This window comes from Octopus bimaculoides, chromosome 21 (genome assembly GCF_001194135.2).
Source record: "Octopus bimaculoides isolate UCB-OBI-ISO-001 chromosome 21, ASM119413v2, whole genome shotgun sequence".
Classification (NCBI taxonomy): Eukaryota; Metazoa; Mollusca; class Cephalopoda; order Octopoda; family Octopodidae; genus Octopus; species Octopus bimaculoides.
The window spans coordinates 32,401,196-32,409,495 of record NC_069001.1 but is presented as its reverse complement, the minus strand read 5'-3'; positions in this window follow the sequence as shown (position 1 = coordinate 32,409,495).

Genomic DNA, 8,300 nt, shown 5'->3' with positions numbered 1-8,300 from the left:
TGCTTGACAACCAGTGTTAGTTTGTTTACATTCCTGTAACTTAGTGGTTCGGCAAAAGAGACCGCTCGAATAAGTACCAGTCTTTAAAAAATTATACCTTGGGGTTGGTTCGTTCGACTAAAAATTCTTTGGGGTAGTGCCCTAGCATGGTTGCAGTCTAATGACAAAATGAAAGATGATATATATATATAAACGTGTGTGTGTATCAGACATGGCTGTGTGGTTAAGTCTACCTCCCAACCATGTGATCTTGGGTTTGGTGTCTTACTGCATTTAGGACAAGTGTCTTCTACTATAGTAGCCCTGAGCTAACCTCTGCCTTGTGAGTGGATCTCATAAATGGAAACTGGAAGCCAGACATCTGTGTTTGCATTGTTCATTTCCCCCACCTACCACTTAACAATACCTTTAAACTGTTTCTCCTCCCCATTTTAGCTAAGCATGTTTTGGTATTTTAATGTAGCAATATCATCTATTCAATGATTATTTATTTGGTGGGGAGCTGTTCTCTCATGATTAAACAATATGAAAGACTCTCCTGCACCCACCCCTTTTTTTTTATCCAGTTAAATATTGAAAAAAGTATAGAAAACAGGTCTCCAATTATTTTATTCATATGCCTTACCTGAATTTTTGAATTCTGAGATTTCAAGGCAATAAAAGTTCTTTTTTTTTTTTTTTTTTTTTTTTTTTTTTTTCACTTCATATTTATGAATGCATGGCTGAGTGGTAAAAAGCTTGCTTTGCAGCCACATGGTTTCAGGTTCAATCTCACAGCATGTCATCTTGGGCAAGTGTCTAAGCCTTGAGTGGATTTTGGTAGAAAAAAACTAAATTCCATTGTGTGTATGTGTGTGTAACTATATCCTTACCTTGACATCACATATTTGTAAACAAGCTCACCCATCATGCAAACAGTATGCTTCGTTTCCCATCTTTCATAAAAACGTGCTTGCCCATAGGTGTAATATTACCTTATTTGGAAAGAGATGAGGATTAGTGACAAGAAGAGCATCTGGTCATAGAAAATCTGCCACAACAAATTGCGTCTGACCCATGCAAACATTAAAAATTGAATGTGAAAATGGTGGTGATAATGCTTTAACCAAAAATTTCTTGGATAGTTTTAGGATTGTTTCATTGATATTTAGATTTTTGAAATAGTGAGCCAGTATCTCATTGCATTCTCTTGGATATCCTTGAAACCTTGCGGTCTTCCACTGCAAAAACTGAGGCTTGGTTTCATGGTCATAGATGTAAACCCATGATTTGTGTGCTACGAAGTTTGCTTCCCAACCATATGGTATCAGGTTCAGTCCCACTGTGTGGCACCTTGAGTAAATGTCTTGTATTATAACCTCAGGCTAACCAAAGCCTTGTGTGTGGATTTGGTGGATCCCCACCACTGCTTGATAACCAGTGTTTGTTTCTGTTCCTGTAACTTACCAGTTCAGCATAAGAGATCAATAGAATATGTACTAAGCTTAAAAAGAGAAATACTGGGGTCACTTTGTTCAGCTAAAGTCCCTTCAGGGCAATGGGGCCCAGCATAGCCACAGCCTAATGGCTAAAACGAATTTTTAATTTTTTTTTTTTTTTTAGACATATTTGAGCTAGGACTATCTTTCTATTACAATTGCAACAAAAAATCCTAACAAAAACCAGAAAGTGAATTATTAGACTTAAAGATAAACAATGTCTTTTCTGTGATATATTATACTAATTGCTAAATTTGTTTTTTTTTTTTTTACTAAGGAATTAGCTAACTTTTTGACACTAATTCAGAACGGTCTTTCTTTTGTTGCATAGTGTATGTAATATTGGATATTTGACAATTGCCTCATTGTTAGTTACTGACAATAGGATTAGGAATGGTCATGTGTACACCATGTTTGCCATTTAATATAAAGAGTAAATAAAAGACCTTCATTAGTTGACAACCTTCGAAGTGTGAAATGTCTACAGTTGAATATTGACTCTTTGATGATTATTAAATGAAATAATACTTCGTTATTAGTGATGAAAGCAGTATTAGTACCGGAAAGGAATCTGTATATTATGTTTTAATGTGGCTAGAGCATCAGGGTTGCATCTGTGAAATTGTGAGTTCCATTCCTGGACTGGGCTGTGTGTTGTGTTCTTCAGTTTATTTCATGTTGCTCCAGTTTACTCAGCTGTAGAAATCGGCCTTTGGACAACAGTAGATTTGGTGTGAAGAAGGGAAGCTGGTATGCATGGACGACTGCTGGTCTCCTGTAAATAGCCTTGTCCCGACTTGTGCCTAAGAGGGTAACTTTCTACATGCAATCTTATGGTTATTTGTAACTGAAGGGGTCTGTACCATTTTACTCAAAGAAAACTGATGGGTGCAGCCATGGCTGTGTAGTAACAAGCTTGCTTCCCAACAACATGGATCCATGTTCAGTCCCACTGTGTGGCACCTTCAAGTGGAATTGGTAGATGGAGTATGAAAGAAGTCTGCCATATATGTGTGTGTGTCTGTATTTGTCCCCCACCATCACTTAACAGTCAGTGTTTACATCTCTGTAACTTAACAGTTTGGCAAAAGCAACTGATAGATTGAGTATGAGGCTTTAAAAAAAAAAGTCCTGGGGTTGATTCATTCAACTAAAAATTCTTCAAGGCAGTGCCCCAGCATGGCCACTGTTTATATTAGTTGGACTGGTGTCCTCCTCTTGGTTGTTGATTAGTGTACTGCAGTCGTCTAGAGATTCTGAGTTCAATCCCAAGCAAGTCATAAGGTAATTCACAAAACAATCAGCTGAAACAAAAATGTCACAAAATGTAAAAAGTGTTGTGTGTGTATCAAAGGGTTAGGATTGAAATTCTGATGTCACAAAACTGAGTTCAACACAAGACACCTGAAGAAGGCTGGAGAGTACAACAGCTGAAATGTAATGGGACGCCCGTCTGACTAATATAAATAATATACATGAAGTACATTGTCATTTCCAGCAATCTGCCAATGCCTGACCTGTGGCAGAACCTTAAGGCAGTGAGCAGGCAGAGTCGTTAGCACAACAGGTGAAATGCTTAGCGACATTTCGTCTGCCTTTACGTTCTGAGTTCAAATTCTGTTTGGGATGACCTCACCTTTTATCCTTTTGGGGGTTGATAAAATAAGTACCAGTTGAGTATTTGGATCAATGTAATCGCCTTACCTCCTCCCCCCACAACTTTCAGGCCTTGTGCCTATAACAGAAAGGATGAGTATTATACAGATGCAGGCATGGCTGTGTGATAAGGACCTTGGTTCTGGGTTCAGTCCCTCTGCGTGACATCTCGGGTAAGTGTCTTCTTTAGTCTCAGGCCGACCAAGGCTTCATGAATGGATTTGGTAGATGAAACTGAAACATATATATGATTGTGCTTGTGCCCCACTGCTTGACAACCAGTGTTTGTGTGCTTACATCCCTGTAACTTAGCAACTTGGCAAAGAGACTGATAGAATAAGTACTAAGCTTAAAAAATAATCCTGGCATCAATTTGTTTGACTAAAGCCCTTGGCTTGGCATGGCCGCAGTCCAATGACAAACAAGTAAAAGAATATGTATATACACACACACACACACACACAACAAAGTTTATTATAGAAGATTACTAGTTTCAGAGATTGGACTGTGGCATTGACTTCCAATTTCCGGTCAGTCACTTCAAGCCTGAGGACTCATTAGAAATTGTTTCTTTAATTGAAAGGTTTTGTGACTTTATTTAAAATGCAACACCAGTAAATATAAATACTCAAGCAATGTAAAATATATATTTTACTATAAGGTCTTCAGTCAACAATTGTTATATTAGTGAAGTGAGAGTGCAACAGGTTAGTTTCGGATCAGCCTTGATCAAAGTACACTTGTTAACACTAGACGAATACGTTATTGTTAGCCTAATTTTATAATCGCCCACTCAAGATAAGGTTAAGATTTTTACCTGTACTAATCAAAATGGTATAACAGTTGGTGGCCAAACCATGTTTGTTTTTATCTGTAAACTAATAGAACACTAACCTGTTTACTTCTGTTTACAGCATTGATCTGTATTAGTATAATGAGCCATTTCACATTTAAGATGTCTAACATTTGAGAGCTATGAGTTTGGGCTTTGGGCTCAACAAAAAACCATTAGTGGCATTTTGCTTGTATTCCGAGTTCAAATTCTGCTGGGGATGACTTTGCCTTTCAGAGTTGATAAAATAAGTACCAGTTGAATACTGGGGTCAGTGTAATTGACTCATCCCCTCCCCCAAATTTCAGGCCTTGTGCCCATAGTAGAAAGGATTAGTATTATATATATATTAAGTTTTTAAAGTTATCTGTATAGATTTGCTATAGAAATTAGGGCCAGCATTGAAGGTTATGATGTTTCATATATAAATTACATCTATGTAAAACAATGTGATCGAAGATAGAAAAATAGGTAATGGGTGTATATGAATGTTTCAGGAGTGCTTGCATTCTCTTCAGTACCTTATTTTCCCCATTAACCATCCATGAACACATTACTTAAATTGCTTCTAAATTTAGCTGTGTAACACTTGGATATACCAATTTTACATATTAAACAAATTCCTGGCAACTGGTACATCATCATCATCATAATTTCATGTCCATCTTCCATGCTGGCATGGGTTAGATGGTTTGAAAGGAGCCAGTCAAGTAGATGACTACACCAGGCTACTGTGTCTGTTTCAGCATGGGTTTTATGACTGGACGCCCTTCCTTACACTAGCCACTTTACAAAGTCCTACATGCATATTAACTACTGGTAGGGACACCATATTTTGTTATGCAACTATGATGTACTACCAGTTATATTAAAGGCTTTATAAGTCAATACTGTGTTTAGCAGTGAGATTCAATCACTGTTCACATGTTTAGTGTCAGGTCTGCTTACTCGAATGGTTTATCGTGTAGGCACAAGATGTGTAATTCTTACAAGACAGAAGGTGAATGGACATTCAAATAGGACCAAAAAAAAAAACAATGCCTGTCTACGGAGGCAGATGAATTTAACATGGAATTAATGGCCATCCATCAACCCTACAAATTGCTCAGAGCCTCATTAACTTTATTGATGCCACCAACTTAGGACTGCCCCCAAGTTCTTTAATCCTTTAGCATTTAAACTGGCCATATCTGACTAATATATTCTACCAGTTTAATGTTGAAACTGGCCAGGTCCAGCCTCTTGCACATACTCTACAATGTCATTTTAAAAATAAACAACCACATCATCAAAATCTCAAGGCTATGAAATAATGCATGATTAATTTTTTTAAATGTGGATAAATAAGCATTACCTTTGATAGATTAATGTAAATGCTAAAGGGTTAATACAAACTTCTTGTTTTAAAATGATCTAAATTAAAACCTACCGTCAAAATTTATTGTCAATTTATGTTCCAGACACCAGCTTAGTAATAAAGTTATTTTATTTTACTAAATTCTTCATTTCTGAAATTAATTGAAACCAAGGCAGTGTACTTCACCAGAAATATGTTAATAAAAGGGTTAAGTAGGAGTTGTTAAATGGATCCTTCTCTGCTTTTTACAGAATGGCAAGCATTTCAACCAGACCTCTGGTTCCGTGCCTCTCAACTAAGATGTTTCTTAACCCTTTAGAAACCAACCTGTCTGAGACTGCCCTGGTTCTTTGATACAAACTTCCTGTTTTAAAGTAGAATAAGTTCAAACCTTCCATCAAAATTGATTGTTAATTTACGTTCCAGACACCAGCTTAAAATAATGACAGTTATTTTGCTAATTTTTTCATTATTTTCAAAATTAATTGAAATAAAGGCAGTGCATTTCAACAGAAATAATAGAAGGCTTTTGAAACATGCATTGCTGTCTCTTTTGGCAACCCTTGTATCCAGATGTCTGTCTCAGACACACTGGCCTTAACTCAGTAATATCCAAGTGGAAGAAACCCCTTGGTGAGTACAAGGATCACACAAGTAACTTGAATCAGTCCTGGCTAGGATTATTACCATTCCATCTCACGTTGTTTGGAAACAATGGAATGGATGAATGCCAGTTACTCCTTGCTACAAAAACTAACTTCATGCCTAATCAAAGATACCAGTATGATCCAGTTTTCTCTAATACTTTAATTTACTTGATTGTTAAGTCACAGAATTAATCTGATTATAGGATAATCTTTCTAATTACTCATAAATGACTTTGAATAGAGTCATCTCAAATATTACAACTACTTAATTTATAATGGGTTCAAATTTCAGTACAAGGCTTACAACTTGAAGGGAAGGAGTAAATCAATTACATTGATACCAGTGATCAATTGGTGCTTATTTTATCAGCCCCCGAGAGAACGAAAGGCAAAGTCAAAGCTGGCAGAGTTTGAACCCAGAACATAAAGAGTCAGAAGAAATGCCACTAAGCATTTGTTTTTGCCGGCTCACCACTTGATTTATAATTAAGTTTGTGGCTATGTGGTAAGAAGCTTGCATCCCAATCACATGGATCCAGGTTCAGTCCCACTGCATAGCAACTTGAGCAAGTGTCCTCTATTATAGCCTCAGTTTGACCAAAGCCTTGTGAGTGGATTTGGTAGACAGAAACTGAAATAAAGCCTGTCGCATGTATATATTATATATACATACATATATATATACACATACGAGGTCTGATCAACAAGTATCCAGACTGTTGCCATAGTAACAAGGCTAAAGCATGCAGAGTGAAGCCACTTGGCACAGATTGACCTTGAACTCTGCTGTGTATGCACACTAAGTTTTAACTTTCTAGCTCACTTCCGCTGTTGGTATCAAAAGGGTTAATGTAGAAGTGATGAAATGCTTGTTGCAAATTTACACACACGTCATGCACCAGGAGTCAATTTTTGTGCCAGATTTCGTCATCTCACCTTAAAATGCAAAATCAATGAATAAATAAATTCTTCTTGTCCATGTTTTGTTCATTTATAAATGCTAACCAAATAATGACATATAAAATAATGAGGTCATTATCTGAGCAGTTGTACTGCAAATAAACACACACACACACACGTACACACATACACAAACACACACAGACACACACACACACAAATAGGTCTGATGATGCAAACAAGAAAAATAGACCTCAAAACATGAGTATTTATATATTTTTTATTAAAATTTAACAAAAGCAACAGAGGGACTTAAGGGCCAAATTTTCATACATCAGCACTTATCAAATGTTTGATGAGAGCTAACACCCAAAACTCTCAGCCTTTGAGTCACTCTGTTGCTCCTGCTAAATATTAAGGAAAATATGTGTATTTGTGTGTATGTGTATGTGTATTTGTGTGTGTGTGTGTGTGTTTATTTGACCTATACAACAGTGTTTTAAGGACACAGTAATATAAATTTGTTCTATATTTTAATACAATGCGTCTTTTATATCTATCTGATTGATTATCATGATAATAAACATGACCTTCATTGTCAGCTCAATATCTGCTGCTGTCTTCCATGTCGTTCATGAATCACAAAAGCCATGGAAAGCTTAAAATATAACCACTTGTTTTTTGGGGTTTTTTTATGTTTCACATTTTCATCCAAACTAGTTGCTGGCTTTGTTTACTCAAAGTTTATGCTTCAGCAATTTTGGATATTCACAGATGGGTTTTCAGAGTCCTGTATTTGATGGTGTATTAGATACATGGGCATATAAAAGGCACCCCAATTTCAGCAGCACATATTCAAACAGAAATATCTTTTCAGTGCACAAAAGCATGTAATATTTAAAGCAATCAAGGAAGCAAGCTGGCAGAATCATTACTATGCAGGCTGAAATGCTTAGTGGCATTTCATCCATCTTTACATTCATCATCATCATCATCATCATCATCATCATCATTATTTAATGTATGTGTTCCATGCATGCGGGGGCGGGGGCGGTACCACTAGACTTCACTAGACTTCTTTAACTATTTTGGCAGGATTTTTACAGCTGGATGCCCTTTCTAATGCCAACCACTCAGCAGAATGGACCTTGTGCTTTTTATGTGGCACAAGAACAGGTGAGGTGAGTAGTGCTTTTTACATGGCACAAGCACAGGTGAGGTTAGTTTTGGCAAGGTTTTTACAGCTGGATGCCCTTCCGAACACCAACCACTTTACAGTGTGGACTGAGTGCTTTTAGGTGGCACCTGCACTGACAGGGGCACCAAGTTCTTGCAAGACAAAAACTTTTAAGAGGGGAGGAGAAATAAGATACACACACACACACACACACATACGTATATATATATATATATATATATATTTATATATA